General features: G+C 44.4%; 1 protein-coding gene and 1 long non-coding RNA gene across 2 annotated transcripts in view; one reads left to right on the top strand and one right to left on the bottom strand.

Moving 5' to 3' along the window:
- Nucleotides 1-4,321: 4,321 nt before the first annotated feature.
- The window catches only part of LOC140518532 (uncharacterized), a 20,067-nt gene continuing 810 nt past the window's right edge, over nt 4,322-23,578 (bottom strand). Inside the window, exons 2-4 of the long non-coding RNA XR_011971947.1 lie at nt 21,983-22,107; nt 5,472-5,564; nt 4,322-4,487 (exon numbers count right to left, since the gene is read on the bottom strand). This is a non-coding gene — a long non-coding RNA (uncharacterized lncRNA). The remainder of the gene's footprint in view (nt 4,488-5,471; nt 5,565-21,982; nt 22,108-23,578) is intronic.
- The window catches only part of SPARC (secreted protein acidic and cysteine rich), a 26,647-nt gene continuing 24,554 nt past the window's right edge, over nt 21,486-23,578 (top strand). Inside the window, exon 1 of the mRNA XM_072630773.1 lies at nt 21,486-21,706. The gene's annotated coding sequence lies outside the window, so the exon portion shown is untranslated. The remainder of the gene's footprint in view (nt 21,707-23,578) is intronic.

Here is a 23,578-nt window from a genome sequence, read left to right as displayed (position 1 = left end):
TCCAAGGAATTGCCAAAAATATTGACTAGAACAGGTCCCATGACATTCCCTGAGATATTTCACCAGAGACCTCCCTCCAAGTAAACATCTATTCACTACTGAGTACATAACTCATTAACTGTGATCATCCATCTAGTTCTTAATCCACCTGACTGTATTTTAATCATATAACCTATACCTTTCCATCTTGTTCTCAAGGATATAGTGGAGAGACTGTCAGATGTTTAGCTGAAATCTAGGTGTTCATCAGCGCACTAGTAGAAAAACCCTGTCAAAAATGATTGTTCCTTCATGGATTAATTCATTATGCAGTAAGTTCTCTAGTAAATGGTAGTTGCTGTGCTAGGAGCTAGAGCCAATAGACAAAAATGAAATAGCCCTTACCCTCTAGGAGTCTTCCTTCAGAGATGAGGAGGATCTTTCCTTGACCTTTTGCAAAATACAAGACTAAACGTGACCATTCTGCAGTACCTCCTTTAGGCAACATTGTGTGGCACAAAGCCCTCCAAATTTCCAGTCTTTCCCTTTCCTCATTTGACAACAACCAACCTCCTAGCTACTTTTTTACCTTTTTCTTATGGAGAAACGTATGGGATCCCTGGCTACTGTGCTACTGCATCATAAAAAAGCTTTTTGTCTACATTGTATATACTGATTTAAGTTGACTAATATTTATAGTCTGAAGATTTTACTTCTCCTAAATAGGGGACAGGGTTCCTGGTGGCCCAAAGCTTAGAACAAAATCTGAGTCATACGCAGTTGTGTCCAGTACTCTCATGAATCTTGTGTAGTCTCTTGTGTGATGTGGCGAATATCTTGCCAGCCCTGCCATCAGCTGAACTGTATTCAGCCACTGTTTGGCCAGGGACTGACCCTCTGTGTGCCAGCATTGCCCTGGATATAGAAAGGAGGAAACCACCTTCCTTACTCTGTGTTCCACAAAACAGCGTGAAGAGGACTAGTCTTGGGCACATCCTTCCTCTTCCATCTGCTGACGAACTTTAGGCTTGAGTGGTTTTGAAATGGGGAAGAAAGGAGGTTGTTCTCTGTCTCTCAGCCCTCACCCATCACCACTCTCCCAATTAGAACTACTTGCTTGTCATGCTGGCCTATAATTTCTGGGGAGTGTCCTTCCATTCGGAGCTGCTTGTCCCAGCTCCTTGCCTTTGGAGTTCAGATGGTTTCACCAATGAAATGTGCCCCACCCACTTGTGGGCAATGGGAGGTGGGGTGACCTTGGACTGTTTCTGATACTGGAGGCTCAGTATGAATTAAAAAAGGTAGCTAGAGGTATGTGTTGTCTATATGGCTATGGCTTTTCTGGCCTGTAATTACTAGATGGGAGGTTGGAAGCTGGGGTAGGGGACAGAGTAGCAGTTAAGACCCTCATGTACTTCCATTTCATAAGGATATTCTAGATTAAGCCTCCTGAGAGAGATCACTTTTCCTGAAGGTGGTGGTACTGAAAGGCCCTTGGCGGAGAATAGGGAGAATCAGAGGTAAAGCCTGTCCTGAGGGGCCACCACCTGAGCAATGCCTGCCTCTTACCAGCAACGTTGTGACTCCATGCAGCCTTCTATGGGGGAAAGAGCCCTGGATTTGAGTCTTAGATCTCCCACTCTATGACCTTGACCAGACCTCAACCTTTTAGGATATTTTTATGTCTGTCTATAAAATGAAGCAGTTGGTCCTTCAACCAGACCAGAGGTGGGAAACCTGCGGCCTCAAGGCCATGTGTGGCCCTCTAGGTCCGCAAGTGTGGCCCTTTGACTGAATCCAGATCTCACAGAACACATCCCCTTCGTAAAAGGATTTGTTCTGTAAAACTTAGACTCAGTCAAAAGGTTGCATCCAAGGACCTAGAAGGCCACTTGTGGCCTTGAGGCTGCAGGTTCCCCACCCCTGATCTAGATGGTCTCTAATGCCCTTTCCAGCTATAAATACTGGAAAAGTATTTATACTTTAATTAGGAAAGGGATTACTTCTGGGAACTTTGGTGTGAAAACTGACTCCCACTCTTCCTTAGTAGTGACCTTGGGTGAGTCACACCCTCTAATGTTGACTTCATCTGTAAAATAAGGATAGCAATCTCTGACCTGTCCAATCGCTCTGAACACTGATATGACTAGAACTGTTGAGCAAAACAGTTTTAATTTTAGGCACAAAAATTAAACACCTTTTTGTCTTCCCCACCATAGACTAGTAAACTATCAGAACTAGAAAAGACATTAAAATAGAATTTTGGAGCTGGAAAAGATCTTAGAACATAGAGCTACCACAGAACATTACAGGTAGAAGGAACCTTGGAACACAAACAGAGTAGGAAGAGGCCTTAAGTTTTAGAAAATGGAACAGAATGTTAGCACTCGTAGTCCATCAGTGTAGCTCTCCCTCATTTTTAGAGGACATTGAGAAATGGGAAGTGATCTGCACAAAGTCACACAGAGGCTTAGTGTCCAACTAACTAGAACCTGAGTCTTCTGACCCAGACCAATATTCTGCTCACCATGCCACCCAGGGACTATGTGATATTTTTTTAGTGTGATTGGGGTAGGGAGTGGGGAGATTGGTGAGTCTGAACCCTAGGTGGCCTAAATCAACCACCCGTTTCCCCTTCTGAATCATGGAAGGAGGGAAGGGTCAGAACAGTCAGGGGCCAGAGAGGGAGTGAAACACAGCTGGTCCCCATGGCTCTCTTTTCCCATCTTGCTGCAGTTTGGCTTCAGTGTGAGTGAAGGGGGGAGGTGTGTGGGTGGGGGAGGTGTTGGCCAGGAATAGGTCTAAAGACTGAAGCCATTCAGCTGTTTTTTAAAAGCGGATGGGGAGGAAAGAAAAGCAACTCCAAATAAATGCAAGGAGGTAGCTGGCTGACTTGAATACCTTTTGCACAGCAAACTCACTGCCAACCTTTGGAGCCTAGTTGAGATCTCCCTTCCCAGGCTAGGATTGTGCTGGATGTTTCCCTGGCCAACTAGGCTCTCAGTCAACAAGTTTACTGAGTACTTACTTTGTGCCCATCTCTGTGGTTGGACTCTTGCACAGGCAGTATGGTTTTGAGGGGCTCTGGGAATTCTTAACTAAAATCTTCCACTCTTCACAGTGTCTAAAATCTTCCACTCTTCACAGTGTCTGAAATCTTCATTACTAGGACCTTAGTCCTTTAGATTAGGTGATAGTACAATATGGGGAAAGAAAGCTAGATATGGAGTCAAAAGGTCTGGGTTAGAATCCCTGCTCTGTCATTTATTAGACTGGCAAGATTCTCATCTTCTCTGGGCCTCAGTTTCCTCATCAGTATAGTGGAAGTCACTGGTTTAGAGGATGATTCTTTTTTCTGTTTTGTGGACCCTCTTGCCATGGTGGTGAAGCCAGCTCAGAATAATATTTCAGATACATAGTATTGATTACACAGAAAACTGCTTCTACTGCAGTACAATTATAAAAAAAATGTATTTTTTTTTAAGTTTGCAGGCCCAAGGTTAATGTTTGAGATGATCTCTAAGATCTATTCCAACTCAAAAACCCTATGGTTCTGTGACTGTCCCCAGTTAAAATTCAAATCCCGCTGAAAGATACGGTCTTTCCTCTAACTCCTTTTGTGACTCTCTGGACCTTGGTTTCCTTATATTTAAAATAAAGGGTTGAACTTAATGATAATCCCTTTCAGTCCTGTCAGATAAAGAGGTTGAACCATAAAGCTCAACATGCATTTTGCAGAGTGGAGACACCTAGGTTTCTTGATCCGTGTCGAATTGTTCTTTGGCCTTAGTAGGCTGCCTCTCAGATTTTCACAATTCCACAACTCTCCATTTTGTCTTTCTTCATCCTTCGATAACCTTTAGTTACCAATACACCTGGGTGGCTCTGTGCACAAAGCGATGCGCCTCAAGATGGGAAGACCTAAGTACAGATCTTGCCCCAATTTCTTCTTGTGTAAAAGAATGATAATACTGTCCACTTTCCGGGATTGTGAGGATAAAGTGAGATATTTGTTAATTGTTTTGTAAGTCTTAAAGTACAGCATATAAATGATACAATAACAATCCTTATCAGATACATCCTCAGGAAGTCTCTAAAAATCATTCAAATTGAGATATCTGAGAGAAACCCTTTTTAGGTACCAGGCTTTGAGCTAAATGGATGAAATGGAATGCTGACATTCCAGCCATCACTTGGAGGGGGCAGGAGGGGCGGGGAGGATATAAAGGATGTTTTGGGTTTAGGAACCTTCTCATAGTCCCAGTAATCCTACCATACTACCATATGGTAGGCAGTAGCCTACCATACTTATTTGTCTTTTCTTCTTCTGTGGCTTGAGGTATTTTCAGTGGTCAGCCACGTGGGAAATGTGGAGCTGAGGTGTTGTTGAGATTAATCTCAATATTTTTCTCAGTCTCTAAGTCAGAAAGAGGCTTGTTGACCTTTTTGGTGAAGGTAGCGTCCCTTTGTTCCTCACTCATGCAAAATAAATCTTCATTTCTCTAACTCTACAAAAAAGAAACATAGACTATTAAAGCTGGAAGGGACCTTAAAACAAAGAACAGAGAATGTTAGAGCTGGAAAAGTTCTTAGAGAGTAACTAATTCTCCCATTTTACAGAGGAGAAAATGGAGCCTCACAAAATAGTAAAATGGCACTACAACTCCACTATACGTTAAAGTATCATTACACCAAACTAAATTCCTTTCTCCAAGGGGCAATTCTCTCATAGAATTTCTGACTTAATGAGCCTTCCTGTGGACTCAGGGTATTACAGTATATGCCCATTTTACAGATGGGAAATCTAAGACAAGAATGGAAGACCCAGGAGCCATTCTTAAAGGGCAGAAGCTCAAACAGAGTAAGGACCATTTGGTGTGGATGTTCTGTAGAACAGAAGTAAATCAGATAGAAAACAGCTCTGTACCAGAAGGCAGGAAACTGATAGGCTGGCTTGCAAAGTAATGGATAGTAAAGACTGTTTTTCTTTTCTCTTTGTATCTGCCATGCCCAGAACGCACAGAAGGTGCTTAATGTTTATTAATAATTTAAATTGTTAATTTAAATTAAAAATATTAATAATTTATAAATATTTGCTTGATTCTAGGCTTGACTGCCACTCACTAGCAGTGGACATTGAACAGGTTATTTAACCTCAGTTTCTTCATCCAAGAGAGAAAATTATCCTGGCTCTGTAGTGAGGATCAAAAGAGACAAATGAGACAAAGTGCTTATTAAAGAGTAGTGTTGGATAAAACACTTGAAATAGGTTATTCTTGCTAGTCTTTAATCCACAACAAATCCTGACTTCCTGCTTCTCCCCTAAACCTCCTTCAGGTATCCTTCCCTATTATAATGTTAGCCCACAGGCTTTTCCATTCACCTCTCCATTTAAGGTAACCTTTAGATCTCACTCAGGGTCCCATTGAATCCCCTCTGATCTTTGGGAAGATGTTGGTGCCTGTTTAGCAGATTGTACCAAATGATCCAACCTTTTATGTTCTTTGTCCTGAAGTCCTTTGCAGTGAAAACGTTTCTACAGAAAAATCAGGCCTCTTCCTCCCTCTCGTCAACCTTTCCTCCACCTGTTGACAGAAAAAATATCTGTGATGTATTTTATATGTAATATTCCATATGTGCATATATACACATTACAAATACATACACACATATAATCTCTTGCCTAGAATTTCACCATTAGAGCTTCTTTATGTTGGTACTTAAAAGCATTTCTGGTGCCTAGAGTCCTTCCATTAAACCTTAGGTATTAGGAAATAGCTTTTGAAACCAGCTCCTTATTTTCATTTCAAGAGTTGTACAGTATAAAGAATGATGGATTTGGGAGTTGGAGGACTCTGCAACTTACTACCCATTTGTTCATTGATAGTAAGTCACTTAATCTCTTTGGTCCTAAGTTCTGCAACTATAAAATGAAAAGGTTAGATGAGATGACTTCTGAGGTCCCTTTCGTCTCTCAAACATGATCCTATGATCTTATGACCTGTGATGCTATGATCCCACTCATCTAAGAGCAAGGCCCCAGAAAGTAAGGTAAAGAATACATCAGTACCACAGAAGGAAAGGCAGTTTAGTTAGATGCTGAAGAGATTTTATCTAAGAGGAAACAGGTTGGGCTGGAGTAAAGGAAGAGCTCATTTGGGATCTGGGAAGGCTTCATGATCCCACCTCAGACATTCCAGCTTTCACCTTTGTTGTACCACCAGTAGCTTTCATGAGAGCCCATGATCTCTCCCAGTTGGATGTACTTTACCTATAAAGGGGAAACTCAGCCTGTACCTTTTGGTTCAACCAATGATTATGGCTACCTGAAACCTCAGGAGAAAGCAAAGAAGATGTACCAGTAGAAGAAGACCCAGCTACAGTGGCCTGCCTCAACGTCTGAAGGACCCAAGCAAGGGAGAGAGGAATTGTGATCCATATAGGGGTGGGTAGAGGATTAAGGTCTGGAGACAGCAGGCTGAAGAAATGCTGCTAATCGAAAAAACATACCTCTCTATGTTTTACAACCTTGAGTTATAGCCCTGTTCACCCCACTGTAGTTAAAGCTCTGTAGAGGCTTTAAAATTCAGAGATATCTAACTCAATATACTTCTTTGAAGAAAGGAGGAAACTCAAAGTTAAGAGAGGTTGTATCATCCTTGATAAAGAGAAGAGCTGGGATTCAAATCCAGATTTCAGATCTGTTATGATGATGAAGATGAGCATCTAGTTCTGTTTTCACTATGCCATGGCATTTACATCACAGTTAGGTGTGAGCAGCATCTGTTTATCTTTCCTGTTAACTTTTCCTATGGGAATATATATGTATGTGTAAGGCACAGCCTTTAAAGGGCTAGATAATCTTAGGAGGCTATGTGCAATGGAAAGAACTTGGAAGTGGAAGTCAAGACTTTGGGACTCCAGTTGGGCAAGACATTTGTCCTCTCTGCAGCTCAGTTCTTCCCACGTGTAAAATAAGGGGATCTGGAATAAAAGTCCATTCTGATATGAAATTGACTCAAATCACATGAAATTGTGTCACGTAGGCTTTGTGAGCCCATGGATTAGGCTGTCTGAAGACAGAACAGGAAAATAGTAACAACCTTGACCCTGAGGCTCCATCCCAAGAATAACCACTTGTAGTCTTGCCCCTGGAGAGCTTTATGTTCTTGGCAAACAGCCTCTTTGTTTCCACAGCCCTTTTGCCCAGGGGACAGGTCAGTGAGAATGTGAGCTGCAGCTGTGTCTAGGGTCCCATGGAATGGGACAGCTGATTAGTTTCCCTGCACCAATAGGGGGGAGTTAGGGGGAGACAGGCTGTCTCTAGACCTAACTCTGTCCTCTTTGGATCATTCCAATATGGCCACCCCTACTGAGAGCTCGAAGTTGGGAAATGCTAGAGGAATCTATACTCCCCTGGGGAAAACCTAGGCTAAGAGAAAACACAATTGATGGACAGAGAGCTTTTCAGGCAATTTGGCTGGGACCTTGCTGACTCAGGAGACACAATGAGCACAATTCTCCCTCCTGGAGGTCATGCCAAGCTCCTGGGGAGAAGCCCTCTTTGGGATTGCGCATGGGGGGAGAAGTCTTGGGCCTCTTGTGTGGGAGGAAAGTGACCCTGGACATGGGCTTCTGGCACCCACATGGCACCAGGTAGCTCTGGGGTGGGCTGATTTCCAGGTATTGTTCCAGGCATTCAGCAGTGAGTTACCTGTGTACCTCCATGGAATTGTAAATGGTTAGAATGGTAAGGGAACTTATAACTCCAGGCTGTTAAACATAGAACCTTAAACATCATTTAGTTCCAACCCTTTATTCATCAATCCCTCACAAAGCAGCTATTTATTTCCTCCACCACAAAAAGAAATGCTTAAAATACAAAAGACTCATTAGTGAGCCTTAACAAAATATTTAAGGTATGTCACAATAATCCATCACTATCATAATCTCCCTGAAATGTAAAAGAGTTTGGTGGGACTGCTGAAGAGCTCTTTTACTTTCACCTTAGATATACACTGGGAGCAACTCACTAGGGCTCAATCTCCTGCTACCTGGAACATGGTTTTGGTTGTTTTACTCCATTAAACTATGAGCTTCCCAGACCCTGAGGACAGTATCTGGCATATAGGAGGCATTTAATAAATGTTTATTGTCTTACTGACTCCTTTCAAGGACATCATCCTCTAAGTGATATGTTAACCCCTTCATTTCCTGGTGGGGAAATTAAGGCCCAGACATGTTATTCCTTTTTCCCAAGGTCACATATATCAGTGGTAGACCCATATTCTCAGGTCCCTTTCCACATAGTCTCTAGGTTAAAGAACATTTAGTTGACTAAATCAACTCTCACACCATATAACTGAAGAACAATTTTTAAAATTATTTAATCGAGCCTTAGATTGGGTGGCTCAGATGTTTTGGGTCATAGGAGTTCAGAAAGAGGAAGGTTACAGTGGTCAGGGTTGACTTCCTCAAAAGTGAGACACTCACCCCAGGGGACAGTGGAAAGTAAAGAAAATAAAGCTTTAGTCCAGAGCCCTCCAGTAAGTAAACCTGCATTTGGGCTATGCCCTGAGCTAGTTGCTTTCAAGTTTAAAGAGCACCTTTAGGAGATCATAATACAAATGTTTTTGTTTGTTTTAAGATTTATTTATTTATTGGGAGGCAATGGGGTTAAGTGACTTGCCGAAGGTCACACAGCTAGTAAGTGTCTAAGGCCATATTTGAATTCAAGTCTTCCTGACTCCAAGGCTAGTGCTGTATCCACCGAGCCATCTAGCTGCTCCAAATGTTTAGACAGATACGTCAACTGATCAATCAGTATCTTCATAATTGACAGCAACATAGACTATACTACCTTCTGTCGTATGATCCTTATAAGCAACCCTATAAAGTAAGTACTATAAATAGCATTATCTCCACTGTACAGTTGTCACACAAGTAGTAAATAGCAGGACCTACAGATGAATCATGGTCTTTTCTTTTTCCTCCTTTCCTTACTTCCCTTCCTCTCTCCCTCTATCCTTCCTTGCTGTCTTCCTTCTTTCTCCCTTTTTCTTAGTTGTTCTTTCCTCCTTCCTCCTTCCTATCCTTCCTCTCTTTCTCTTTTCTAAATATAGCCCTCCCCCAATCCTTACCACCACCACCCTACCTCCTCCCCCCCTCTCCAAGCCATCCTTTTTAACAAAGAATGAAAAGGAAAGAAAAAAGGCAATTCAGAAAACTAACCAGTACATCGGAGTCTGGCAGTGTGTGTAAAATGCCACACCCATAATTGGACTAGATTTCTAAGGCTCCTTCCAACTGTAACTTGGGAGGATTTTGTGATTTCGCCTCTAAATCAGAGATGAGGCCTAGGAGAGGGGTAGGTTGGGACTGGGCGCTGCCATTGCCTTAGGGAAAGGACAGGGTGTGTCTGGCAAGGGAATGGGGTAGGTCTCTGAGCAACTTTAGACTTGTTTCTTTCCAAACTCTCTGCCCTCAGGATCTAAACTTTGGGTCCTCTCAGGCAGTTAATATCCCCAGTTAGTTAGCTACTGGGAGTTATACTTAACCAGTCTCCATCACGAACAATTCAGGGATCAGACTCTGTATGGTCAGAGCAAGCTGAGATTGAGACAGATGAAAAGAGGCATCTGAATAGTGGATCTCATCCACTTGGAATAAGTAAATTAGGCAAGATAGAAAACTTCCTTCCAAACTGTGCAGTGGTAGCGAGAGATAGAGGTTGTAGATCATAGAATGAACCTTTACCTAGAACATTAGAGCTGGAAAGAGGAACCTTAGAACATAAAATGTTGGAACCAAAGGGAACATTGGAACATAAGACATAAAATGTTAGAGTTGGAAAGGGCCTTGGCACAGAATGTCGGAACAGGAAGAGAATTTAGAATTGAGGAGGTAGGACAATATACAGATAACACTAGATTTGGAGTCAGAAGACCTGGGCTCAAAACTGCCTCTGCTACTGACCTTGAGCAAGTAATTTCCTCTCTGCAGGGCTCATTTTCCTCATCTGGAAAATGGGGGAGTTGGATTCCAGGTCTAACATTCTGACCTGTGATCTGCTGCTACCACTACCAACAAATAACTGCTTAGGGCTTCATTCCTCTGGTCTCCTTTTGCATTCCCCTACCACTACCCCCATGACCCTTTTGAGCATCCTGGAACTGTGGGAGGTTGGTTCTGTGGAGGGATCTCTTTCTGCAAGACTCAGGAAGTCCAGGCTGCACATGTCCTCTTGGTGGTTTAAATTAGCTCCCCTGTTTCTGAACAGGTGCAAACTCTTTCATCCCCCTCTTTGGTGCTAAGACCCAGATGACAGGCAAGTGAAAAGAGATGAGGTCAACACTGTGGAGTAGGGGAGAAGAGCCCTAATAAGGAAGCAGAATCGGGTTGCTTAGCCAGATTTAGGCCTACTTCAAGGATCAACTCTGAAGCCACATGCTCCAAGAAGCTTCCCCATCCCTCTACCTCCTAGTCACTCCAGCCTACAGGAATCTTCCCTGTGGAAACCACTGACGCTCCTTTGATTCTACATTGCATTGCTGTATTTATCTTTCAGTTTTGTCTGATTAACTAGAGTCGGCTTCTTGAGGGTGGCAGCAACTATCTTATTCCCAAGTGGTGTAGCATAAAGACCACTAGACCAGGAGACTGTGACTCAGGTTTACATTCTGGCTGCAGCACTCTTACTGATTGTGTGGCCTTGAGCACCTCACCAGTCTCTTTCAGAGCCTCAGTTTCCTCATCTGTAAGGTGGGGGTAATACTCATAATAATTACACTGTTCATCACACAGGGTTGTTGCCGAGGCAATAGCCTTGTCAACTTTTTTGAAGGTACTATATGAATGTCATTTAGTGTTTCCTACTTTGCAGATACATTCATCTGTGTATCTCCCATAGTCTTGCATAAGAGGAAGAAAATGTTGAGTTGACTGATCCTATACTTTGATAAGGATGAGCATTAGCCACTTGAGAAAATAAATGATCCTCTTCATCCTTTGCTCCTTGGATGGATTAGGTAGAGGCTCCAAACCTGTTCTCCTCCCTGAGACATAGACCTCTCCTTGATCTCCAGTCCAGCTGGATCAAGACAGCTGCTGAAATGAAGACTATTTCCTAAGAACTTGTAAACATTATGCCTTTCACTCTTAAATTGGAAAACACAGTACATCAGTGTTTTAGAGAGAAACAGTGTGGTTTAGTAAAAGGAGAGCTGGCCCTGGAAATCAGGAGACCAGGGTTCTAGTCTTGACTTTGCCCCTGACTGTGTGACCTTGGGGAAGTCACCTCTTCTCCCTCAGTCTCATTTCATCCTCCATAAAATGAAATTGTTAAATAAGATGATCACCTGGGTTTCTTCCTGCTCTAATATTGTCCTTCTCTACCTTCCCATTTGCACTTCTGTTCAAAGGTCATATTGTTCAGTGTCCTAAAGGTCTGTTTCATAGTTCTGAGGTGCCTGTTAGTGCTGATGTTCTATGAGGCAGCTAGGTGGGCCAGTGTAATAGAGTATTAGATTTGGAGTTCAGAAGACAAGGGTCCAGATCTGACCTCAGACACTTACTAGCTTTGTGTAAGCTGTAGGCAAGTCATTTAACCTTAACTGCTTCAGTTTTCTCATCTATAAAATGGAGATAATAATACTTATTTCTCAAGTTTGTTAACAATAAAATGAGATATTTGGAAAGTTCTTTGCAAACTTTAAAGTGCTATGTAAGTGCTACCTGTAATGATTATTAGCTATTTTTATTCTGTATGCCAAATGCCATTCCAACTCAGACCCTCAGTGATTCTGACAGTAGCTTCAATCAATATCTTCATATCATTGACAGCAATATAGACTATACTACCTTGTGTCGTATGATCCTTATAAGCAACCCTATAAAGGAGGTACTATAAATAGCATTATCTCCACTGTACAGTTGTCACACAAGTAGTAAATAGCAGGACCTACAGATGAATCATGGTCTTTTCTTTTTCCTCCTTTCCTTACTTCCCTTCCTCTCTCCCTCTATCCTTCCAATGCCCACCTGCTTGTGGGTCCTGGATTCAGCTGGAGCCAGAATCTGCTCAGGGCTTGGTGGAAAGAGGGGTGGCTCTTTAGTAAGGATTCTTAACTTTTTCTGTGCCATGGACCCCTTTGGCAGCCTTTATTTCCCTTCTCAGAGAAAGACTTTCTAAATGCACAAAATAAGATACATCGGGTCATTAAGAAAACCAATTATATTGAAATCAAAGAAAAAAAATTCACAGATCCCTGGTTAATGACCTCTGCTTTTAGTACCTGTTGGTTCTTGGGAGGATCAGGTAGAACCAATTTAGGGGATAAACCTTGGCTTTCCAGAAGTTCACTGCCCAAGAGGATCCCTAAATACCTCCGTCTCCCTAGCCATTAGTGTCACTTGTTGATGGACTCTAGGACTGCCTCTGCCAGTGGAATGTGGCAGAGGCTTTAGAAATGTTAGGCATGGTTAAGAGGCTTTAGGAAGCCTTTCCCTCCCCTCTCTGGCATCTGAGGTTTTCCTGACTTTTCCAGGTTGTCAGAATCTAATCAGACCCCCCCATCCCACCCCCAAGTTTCCTATACTCCCCTGTCTGTCTTACTGTGTTTCACAATATTTCTCTTTCCCTATTCCCTCTTTCTTTACTTCCCTATGCCCTCCATCTCCACTTCTTTTCTATCTCTCTTAGTCTTTAAAACAAACAAACAAAAAAAAATAGGAAAACACATAGGAGTACAAAAACCTGGAGTGCTTAAGTGAGATGAGCCAGGGGTGTAGGAGACGTGGCAAAGGCAGGGAGGGACAGGGGGAGGGCCTGATACAGCAAGATCCCGGCTTTAGCTGGTTTAGCCGGGGGTGATTTCATCCCACAAAAATGTCTGATTCAGGAAAATGAGACTGCTTCAGATGGAGCTGAGACGTGGCCAATTTGAGTAGTTGGAAGTGGGGGCAGGGGGAGGAGGAAGAAAGGGAAAGGGGGGCAGAGGTAGGACAGCCCCAGCTGTCTTGAACCATCCTAGGGAAAATGTAGGGAGTACGAATAAGAGGGGACCCCTACTCTGGCTTCAAGACAAAAGTGATTCATCCAGAAGGCAGGGAGGAGAGGTCTCAGATTCTCAACAGCTGAAGAAAGGAATTCAGAGAGGTGGGAGTGCGGTTGGGAAACAGCTTTAGTCGGCTCTTCTCAGAATCATCCTTTTCTCTTGGAGATAACAAACCTATCTATGAAAAGAGTGAAGGAAGAAAGAGAGAATATTACTGGAAGGACTTTTAGAAATTATTTAGTCCCCCACCTCCCGCTTTAGAAGAGGAACCTCAGACTGTGAGAGAGGAAGGGATTTGCCCAAGGTCACAAAGGGAAGTAGTGACCCACCTGGGACTATAGCCCAGGTCCCCTGACTCCCAGACCACAACTGTTTCTACCACTCTGGATGCCTTCTTTATTTTTGCCACACCTGCCACAGGCTACAGCTAACAAGCCCCTCTATGTTTCTTACCCCAATGCATTACAGACCCACCTTCCTTAATCCTAATCCATCTGACCCCCAAACAACCTCAGCTTCCCATGACTTCTGCTTTTCCATGTGGCTCTTATAGTCCAGGAGCACATTTATCACCTAGATTCCCTCTTCTATGGATTTGCTTTCCCTTACCCCTATATAAGTTATAGGTTCAGAGCTAGAAGGGACCTCTTCTCTAACTGCCTCATTTTACAGATGAGTAATCTGAGGCCTCTGGAGTTTGGGTGACTTGCCCGGGGTGCCCTAGTTTATAACAAAGAGAGGTGGTATTAGAACCAGTCTTCTATCCACTGCACCATCTCTGCAAGCCAGCCCCTTCTCAGTAGGTCTTCACCAGGCAGCTCACAGATCCACCCACGGCTTTTGTATGTCCTGTAGCCATGGTCCCTTCAGTTCCAGCAGTTCATACCAGTGTGTTTGTAGACCTCCTTGGCCCACCCTCACACAGAACTTCCCCTGGCACTCCCATGCTTGCCAGCCTTTCAGATAGCACAACCCTCCTCATTCTTGCCCTGACAGGCCTTCCTCCAATACTTTTCTTTGTTCCTCTGGAAGGGGGAAGGGAGAAAGAGAAAATCAATTCAATTTGACAAGTATTTATTAAGCACCTACTGCGTGCAAGGTACTGTGTTAGTTAGATGCTGGAGACAGGACAGAAGGAAACAGTGCCTGATCTTAAGCAGCGCACATTTTACTACAACAAGTAGATAACACGATAACTTCAGGAAGGAAGGAGTCCTAGCAAATGGGGAAGGCTTTATGTACATACAGCACCCCAGCTGAGCTGTGAAAGAAGATGGAGAATGTGAGACAAATGTGAAGAGGTAACGAATTCCAGGCATGAGGGAGAGACTCTGGGAGGGCTTGGAGATAGGAGATGGAATGTGGAGTTTGGGAAATGTAATTGTCCCGTTGGGCTGGAACATTGAGTGCATGAAGGGGGATTATGGGAAATATATTTGAAAAAGTAGGTGAGGATCAGATTGTGTAGGGCTTTAAATGCCAGGCTGGGGAGTTAATATTGTGGACTAGACACGGTAGGGAGCCACTGAAGATTTCTGATGAGGGAGTGCCATGGTCACATCTGTGCCTTAGGTAGCTGATTTTGGCAGCTGTGTGGAAGATGAACTGCAGAGGACTGATCAAGGGATTATTATTGTAGTCCAGGTGAGAGGTGATGAGGGCCTGAACTAGGGTGTTAGGTGTGTGAATGGAGAAAAAGGAACGAATGTCAGAGATGTTGTAAGGGTCAAAGTGACCCTTTGATGTTAGAGATGAGAGGGAAGAGTCAAGGAGAACTCTGGGTAACTAGAGGGATGGTGGTGCCCTCAATAGAAGCAAGAACATTTGGAGAAGGTCCTTAGGGAGGAAGATGATGAGTGGTAAGCACTTGATAAATACTTGTTGCTTGACTAATTGATAATCAGATAATCCATCTGGTTTCTCATCTCAATCCTTCTACTTACTACCTGTGTGATTTGGGTTGCAGTTTTCTTATCCGTGAAATGATGAGGTTAGACTGAATGACCTCTAAAATCCCTTTCATCTCTTAAATCAATGATCCTATGAATCTTTTCTTGGACATGGTATGTGTTCAGTGTCAGTGGGACATCTACATTGAGAGGTCTGACCAAATAGTTGGTGATGGAGGTAGGGACTAGAATTTAGGAAAGAGATTCAAATTGGATATGTAGATTTGGGATTCATCTGCAAAAGGATGGTTGAACCCATCTGAATGATGACATCACCAAGAAAGAGAGTTGAGAAAGAAGAATAAAGAGAAGAAAAGAGAGCAAGACCCCTGACACAGTCTAAAAAGACCCTCACATTTAGAAGGCAGGGCATCAGTGATATTCCACCAAAAATGACCAAGGTCAAACTGATACAAGACCCAGGAGAGAGCGTTGTCAGAGAAGTTAAGGAGAGTGTCCCAAAGAAAGGGGGTGTTTAGTAGTGTCAAAAGCTACACTGAGGTTGAGTAGGATGAAGACTTGAGAAAAGCCACCAGATTTATTAGTACCTTGGAGAAAGCAGGTTTTTTTTGAGTGGTAGAGTTGGAAGTCATGTTGTAAGGGAGGTGAAGAAATAGTCAGCAAATGTAGTCAGTATTTTTCTAGGAGTTTTGCTGTGAAAAAGGGAAGGTATTAGAATGATACATTAGTTTCTGGGTATGACAGGACCAAGTGAAGGTTTAAGGAAGGGGGAAACCTGGACATATTTGTAGGGGAAATGCCAAGACAGAAAGATAGACAGACATGAGAGAGAGAAGAATGAGATAAGAGAAACATAAATAAGAGAGAAAAGAGAGATAAGAAAGACAGATGAGAGAGTGATAAGAGGTAAAAGAAAGTGTGTGTGTGTGTGCATGTGTGAGTGTGGGAGAGAGAGAAGAGAAGAGAATGATCAAAGAGCTAAAATCCCTGAGAGAATGAGATCAAGGACACAAATAAAGGAGTTGCCTTGACTAGGACAAAGGCGAGTTCTTTCTGGAAACTAGAGCAAAGGGAGAGGGAAGGGGGTGGAGGGGAGAGAACATTATAGAAGAGTTTTGAGGTATAGAGTAAGAGAGAAAAGGGAGGTCACAGCCTAAGTATTCTCAGTAAAGTAGGTGAGGCTCTGTTGGGAGGGAGGGAGAAGGGAGTGGGGTAGGGTGCTTGTGGAGGTTTGGGACACCAGCTCCAAGAAATGTGATAGACAGGGTGTGGTGGCCCAGGCTCGTGGTTCCTGTTTGCTAGTGAGGCTAGGGCTGGCAGATCACTTCAACTGGGGAGTTCTGCAGCAACCTAGCAGGTGTCCACACTAAGTCCAGCATCAATATAGTGACCTTCCTCCCCAGGAGCAGGGTAACCAGTCTGCCTAAGGAGGGGTTAACTAACCCAGTCATAAAAGGGAATAGGTTAACTCTCCCTGACCAATCAATAGTGGGATGGGGGATGAGTGACCACTGCACTTCCAGCCTGGGCAAGGTGGGGAGACCCAATATGAAAAAAAGGGAAAGTTAATCAAGAATGAATAAAAAGAAGAGGGCAGGAGAGCAGGAAGCTACAAGGGGAGAAGAGAAATGTAGAAGAGGGAGAATGGAGAGAGAAGAGGCTGGAACAGAAGAGGGGAAAGGAGATGGTGGACAGGAGAAAACCAAAGGGAAGACGAGGCCTACAAGTTCTTAACTGATCTGTTGCATGTTACAGAGCCCAGAAAAGAGTATGTAATCACAGCAGGTCCCTCCTGCACCAGCTGGGCAGTTAGAAAAGGGAGATTTACGACTCTGTGCGTCAGGGCAACAGTGGGTCAGATGAATTTCAGCTGCTGGCCTGGGATCTCCAAGGCTGTTTGTGAAAGCAGTGAAGCTCATTTTTGGCACCCTTCTCCCTCATCTTCCCTGTTCAGGGCCCCGATTCTGGTGCCTGTCCTGTGTTTTATCCACTGGGCTTCCATTTCCACTAGCTGTTCTAATCCGCAAAGGCTTTAGTTGCTGGTGATAATAATAATAACTGTTCTATAGCATCTCTTCAGCATCATCCTGCAGGTGAGGAGTCTGGCTTATCAAGATGAAATGACTTGTCTGTGGTCAGTCAGCTAATGAGAGTCACCAGAATTGGGGCCCAGAAAGGGAAAGATGAGGGAGAAGGGTGCCGAACCTAGGGCTTTGGCTGAAAATGATCACACAGTGCTAATAGACAAAAGGATCAAGTTTGTTGGCTGGCAAATGCCACCCATAACGGATGGCACCTCATAGCCTAGTCCAGTCATATACTGGGATTCCCAGGGTATAGAAATACAGATAGTTGTTTAGCTTCCTCCCCTGTGCCATTTGAAGGCTTCCCTCAACATCCCTCAGCCTACTTCATGAACTGATCACTCCACTCATGGGCCACTTCAAAGAAAATGTCTTTTTCCCTTCCCTTACCTGGACAATTGCAATTTCATAGTGACTGACAATGGGCATGTCATTTCTCTCTGAGCCCATGCTTCCTCTTCTTTTAAATGAGACTGACTCAATCATCTCTAAAGCCCTTTCACTAACAACTATGTGCTAGGATCCCATGCAGGTTTAACCTTCTGTGTTGTGAGGTTTCTTCTGGTTCTGACATTCTATGCTCAAAGGGCCTTTTTAGTTCTGACATTCTGCATTTTGTGAATAGGAAACTGTAGTCTTCTGTCCCAGGGAGAAAGAGATGCCAAAGAGAGGAGAGAGCCTGAAATGGCAGATTGAGGGCACCAAAGAGAATCTTCCCTTCCTGGTCTTGCAAGGGGCCAGCCCTGTTTCAGACAGGTGTGTTTTCTTTCGCGAGCAGGAAAATGGGGGAGGGAAGGAGACAAAGAGAATGATGGAGGAAAGGAAAAGCTGGTCTGTTTCCCTCTTGAGGGCCACTCTGGGAGATAGTTCATCTACCAGACCCCAGCCCAGAGGAAAGAACCCATCCAAATTCTACTAATTTCCTTCCATGTTGTGCCTGCTGAGTCACCAGGGGAGGCTGCCACGTTGATGGTGGTGGTGGCAGTAATCACCCAACTCCCGGCTGCTGTACTCTGGAAAGATGTTTGGCTTTCAGGCTACATCAGGGAACACGTAAGAGCTGCCACGTTGTCAGGACTGGGTTTTAAATTTCTCCCCCTCTGCAACTCCCCGTTGGTTTAAAAAAAATTTTCCAGATGTGTGGAGTTTGAGGGGAAAAAAATGGTGTCTGTTCTTAGGATAAGGACCAAGTGCTGCAATAATTGAGGCTTAGGGGGCTGAGAGAGGAGGCAGAGCCAATCCATCCCAGAGTTCGTTCAACTCAGGCCAAGATGAGGGAAGTCTGGTGAAAAAAAGTGTTCTAAGAGACATCTAAGACCCTGGCTTTAGAGCCTAGAATCATAGACTGTCAGATTTGGAAGTAGCCTGAGAGGAGCCTCCTTCTTTGTACAGGGGAGGAAAATAAAGTCCACAGACTAAGGAGAATGAAAACTGCTCTCCTTTCTACTACATTCATTTGATCCTCACAACAGCCGGAGTAGGGCAGGGTTGATTATTATTTTCATTTTACAAATGGGGAAACTGAGGTCTGAAAAAGGGAAGATCACACTGATAGTAAAGTATCCAGGACCTAGAAACTCAACTCTTGCTAAAGACCAAAAATATTGGGGAGGCCAACTTTGATCAGGTATGTACTTCACACACTGAATCTGGGAGCCTATGCAAAATGGCTTGAATGAATGAATGAAAAAATCATTAAGCTCTTCTTGTGTGCCAAACACTGAGAATACAAATAGAAAAAAAAGCAAGACAGGCCCTGTTCTCCAGAATTTCACACTCTAATTGGGAAAGATGCCACATTTAAAAGAAGTCAGTGAGGGGGAAGACTGAAAGGTTCCCCCAATTTCCTGTGTAGTGATGGGGCCCTCCCTGCCACTCTGAATTCCTACCATCACAGTCATTCTAGAAAGCCCCTGTGGAAGTACGAGTGTAAACCCCAAGGGATTACACACTGACCTCATTAGTGATTTAGTGGTGAGCAGGGGAGGCTGGGGAGTGGGGCACAGGAGGTGAGCTCTTGGTGGAAGCAGTTCCCAAAATACTCATCCTCAGTGGGATCCTCCGGGTGGGGGAGACATCTGAGCACTTGGGGGGGGGGGTGTGGAGAGCTGTGAAGGAGGTGACACGAGCAGGGATTCTCCCATCGTAGTAGGAAAAGCATCACACCTGGGATGATTGGATCCCACTTCCTCCTAGGTGTGGGACTTTACACAAAGAACGTCCCTGTCTCTGGCTTTAGCTTCTTCCTCTTTAACCTCAGGACGATAATCCCTGCCCTGCTCACTTCCAAGGGTTCTTTTGAGGGATCAAAAAGATAATAGAAGTAAAATGTTTTTTAACCACCGAACACGGTAGAAATGTGAGCTACTTTTGTAAAGAAAGACACCCACGTCAAACTTCACCTGCTTCAGAGTTGAGGACTGGCTGCCTGCCCCTTTAAGAGTAATGACTGAAGTGGCCCCATGAACAATGAGGTCTTTGTGAGTGCTGGCAGGGATGGAGATGCTGCATCATGGGAAGGGCTGGGTAATTTGAGAATGCTCAGACCCTCTCTGATCCCGTGCGCACCTTCTCCTCCTGCCCCTTCCCCCTTCCCACCATTCTGGAGCCCTGGTCTCAGGGAGCAACTCTAAAAGCACAGTATGTTTATTTTAGGCAGGCACATGAGTGTGGACTTCCTAAGGTAGACACACCTAGGACCCATAGAGAGATCAGGGCTAGGAGAGACTTCAGAGATCAATGAATTCAATTCTCTCATTGTACAGACAAGGAAACTGAGGCCCCCATGAAGGTTGAGTGACCAGTTCAAGGTCATGTACCTTGTTACCCACGGCTCTAGTCCTTGTAAAGTCAAGACTAGAAGCCAGATTATTATACTTTAGAGAATTTCCTGACAGAACCATCTGACAGTGGAATGGATTCAACCAAGAGGTAATGATTCCTACAAGTGATCAAACAAATATTAAGAATCATCTTACTGGACAGAGAGTCCTTGCTGCAGTATACCACTCAAATTAAATGCCCACCAGATTCAAATGACAATATTTTATAAAGCACCTACTATGTGCACCTCCCTGATGTCGCTGTCCTCTTTAAGAATGAAGGAGAAACAGTTTTGTGCCAGGCACTGTGCTAAGTGCTAGGGATACAAAGACAAAAAAGAAACCAACTCTGCTCTCAAGGGCATTACATTCTATCAGAGGAGATAATGTACATATAAACTGGGTGTCCCAAAAATCTTGATACCAACCAAGACTTCTAGGTCACCTTGTTTAAGAAAATATAAAATAGATAAATAAATATAAGATAATTTTGGGAAGAAGGAAAGGCTTTATGTAGAAGGTGGTGCTTACACTGAGCTTTGAAGAAAACCAGGGATCTCTCGTGTTCCTGGCAGGAGAGAAGCAGCCAGTACAAAAACAATGAGATGATATTATAATAAGCACATGCATTTATATTGACACCGAATTCTGAAGGACTTTAGATGCCAAACAGAGGAATTTTCATTTGATCCTCAAGATAAAAGGGAACCACTGGAGTTTATTGAGCAGGGATGTGATATGGTCACACCTATGCTTTAGGAAAATCACTTTGGCAGCTGTGTGAAGGATGGATTGGAGATCAGTTAGGTTATTCCAATAGTCCAGTTGAGGTGGCAAGGACCATGGTGACTGTGTGAGGAGAAAGGAAAGGATGTAAGGAGTGTGTAGGTGGAAACCACAAGACTTGCAGCTGATTGGACAGGTGGAGTGAGAAGGAGTGAAAATGATTTCTCTCCAGAGGGCCTCATTAGCTTCAGGTAGGGAGCCACTCTTTCCTACAGGAACACATCAAGCCATAATCTTAGCCATAGAAAGGAAGTAAACCCTGGTCCTAGACTGAGCCCTGACTCCAGTCTCAGAGTGAACCTTTAATCCAAGCCACAGACAGAGCCCTATTCCTGACCCCAGACAATAGCTGAATCACAGACTGGCAGAGCTGTGCAAAGGACCCTAGAAAACACCCAGTCCAACCCCTTCGTTTACACAGATAAATAAACTGAGGCCCAGAAAAAGGCTGTGACTTGCCTAATGCCACATATCAAGTTAATGTCAGACCTAGGACGGCAGTACGGATTTCCTGACTCCTACTTCTTCCTAGGGATACTTGCAATTTAATAGGGGACTCCTGAAGACTTGAGGAATGAAATTATAGCCTATAGGGAGGGGTACTGCCAGTCTTGAAGTGATACTTTGGGGCAGGAGATGCTACTGGGGTCCTCAAGTAATCTGATAATACCATCATATATAGGCAGTCGTCTACTCGACCTGTAGAAACTGCCCCCAAAAAGCCATAGTCCCCCAGCCCCCAATTCCCATCGGTGTGGCCTTCATTTTGTCTAATTTTGCTTTGAGTCCAGCAGGCTCAGAATAGATCAGGGAGGAAGGGAGGGAGAGAGGGCGGAGTTGGGGGAGGCTAGTTAGGACAGCCCACCACAGAGAGAGAAAGAATTGAGAGACAGAGACAGATTTGGGGAGGGGGAGGGGGAACAGGAGAGAGGAGGAGGGAGTAAGAGAGACCCAGCCCAGTGCTGCAAGTGGTTTCCTGTTGCTTGCTTCTAAACCCTCCAGATTCCTCCAGACCTTCAGACTGCCCGAAGCTCTCTGCTGACTGCACTGCTTGCTGCCCAGTCACTGAGGTATGCCCCCCCTCCCCATTTCTTCCTCTGTCTATGGGAACTCCTCATTACTGAATCTATGCTCCCTACTCAGGGTATAGGCAGTACTTCCCAGATCACACACCTCCTTCTACCGGAGCCATTCACCCTTTACTTTTTGGGGAAACGGGTCACCATGAACCTTCTGCACTCTGCACCCCTTTTTTACATAGGCCACTTGCGGGGTAGGACATGTGCCTGGTGAATTTCAACCCACATAGATCCACATGCAAAGTACTCCTCTCCACTCCCACTCACCCATTAGCAGTTTCCTTTTATGAAGTTGGAAGCTGGGGGTGTCAGAAGGTCCCATTCTCCAGCTTCGTAATTTGGGGAATTCTCCCATTGGCTTGTGGAGGGCCGTCATCTCCCTTGCTCCTGCCCTATAAATTGTAAAATCATTGATCAGAGCTACCAAGAGTAGACTTTTGAGGGAGCTAGACCATCTTCCTGAGGCTCATAGAGGAAGGGACTTAGCTGAGTCACAGAGGGAGTGAGTGACGAGCTAGGTACCATACACTCTACCGTTGGCTTCAAATTCTCTATCTATACAAATGTGCAGAGGCATCAGAGCTGATGCACTGAATTGGTGCAGCTGCCTGTTCCATAAGAGAAACTGTAGGGGGAGGTATCTGTTAGAGGTTCAATTTCAGAGAAAAAGGGATTTTGGCCAATGAGGGAATGTAGGTGGGGTGTGACTGGAAAGACTCTGAGAAGACCCCCCACCAAAAATATATGTGCATATATGCAAATGTATATATGTGTACACACACAAATACATGTATACATGTAGCTACAGATGCATATATACATAGAAAGCTGTCCTGGGCTCCACATCACTGTGCCTGAAGATCTAGTATTAGATCTATTCCTCTGAGTTAAATATTGGCCACCAGCCCGGTCCTTCCTTCTCTTCAAATGCAGTTGCTCCCCTTCTCCCCTACCCCCAACCCAGGTAACACATTAAATCGCTAACCCGAAGGCCTGAAAGAGCTTTTCAGTTGCAGAAGAGTGTGCTGAATGAGGAGGGGGAGGGGAGGACTGTGTGTAGGAAGGGCTTCTCTGGGGAAGGAGGTTGCCAAGGACAGACTTAGCTCCTTTGACTTCAGTGCCTACTTAGTACTTGTTCTAAGGGTCGGGCCCGAACAGGGATGTTTCTTGAGATTGTTCTGCCCAGTAAGACCCCACATCATCACCTCGTAAGTTCCTTTCTGGTCCAAATACCTGCCTCCTGTTAGCTGCATGCTCTTCCTGAAGAAGACTGAGGCCAAAATGGTGGGCTTGGGGGTAAGGGAGAGGCATGGTAATGTAAAGATCTTTGGCCAGGGAGCAAGGACACTTGGGTCTGATGCTGTATGATCCTGGGTAAGTCAATTCCCTTCAATGAGCCTCAGTTTCCATTATCTTCAAGATGAAGAGATGAAGGTTTGCAGGATCAGCCTCCCAGGACTGTGGTGAGGAAGCCCTTGGGTAAACTAAAGAAATATGAAATGTGGTAACAGCCTCTGTGACTTCACTGGCCAAAGACTGCCCTGTAGGAGGGAAAACCTTGTTTTCAGAAACACTGCCCCAGGGCAGTGATAGTGGCAGTGGAAGGGATTCTCTTTTCCCACCCAGTGCCCTTGGAAGAAATGATGCCAGATTCTGGAGCTGGTTTTTTTTTCAGTATTGGGAGGATCTGAGTAAAGGCCATGCCAATTGTACCTTTTCCTAAAAGGGGAGGGAGGGAGGGACCGCTAGAGGGCCAGGGACTTTGGGGTGGAAATGAACGCTCATGGTGGAAAGAGTTAACCACCGCCATTGTCTGCCACATCGACAGAGGCTGGGAGGTTGGAGCGGAGGGGGGAGTTGTGT

The sequence above is a fragment of the Notamacropus eugenii genome, chromosome 1 (genome assembly GCF_028372415.1).
Source record: "Notamacropus eugenii isolate mMacEug1 chromosome 1, mMacEug1.pri_v2, whole genome shotgun sequence".
In the NCBI taxonomy this organism is placed as follows: Eukaryota; Metazoa; Chordata; class Mammalia; order Diprotodontia; family Macropodidae; genus Notamacropus; species Notamacropus eugenii.
Note: the sequence above shows the minus strand (reverse complement) of the source record. Positions and strands in the feature narration are given on the sequence as shown.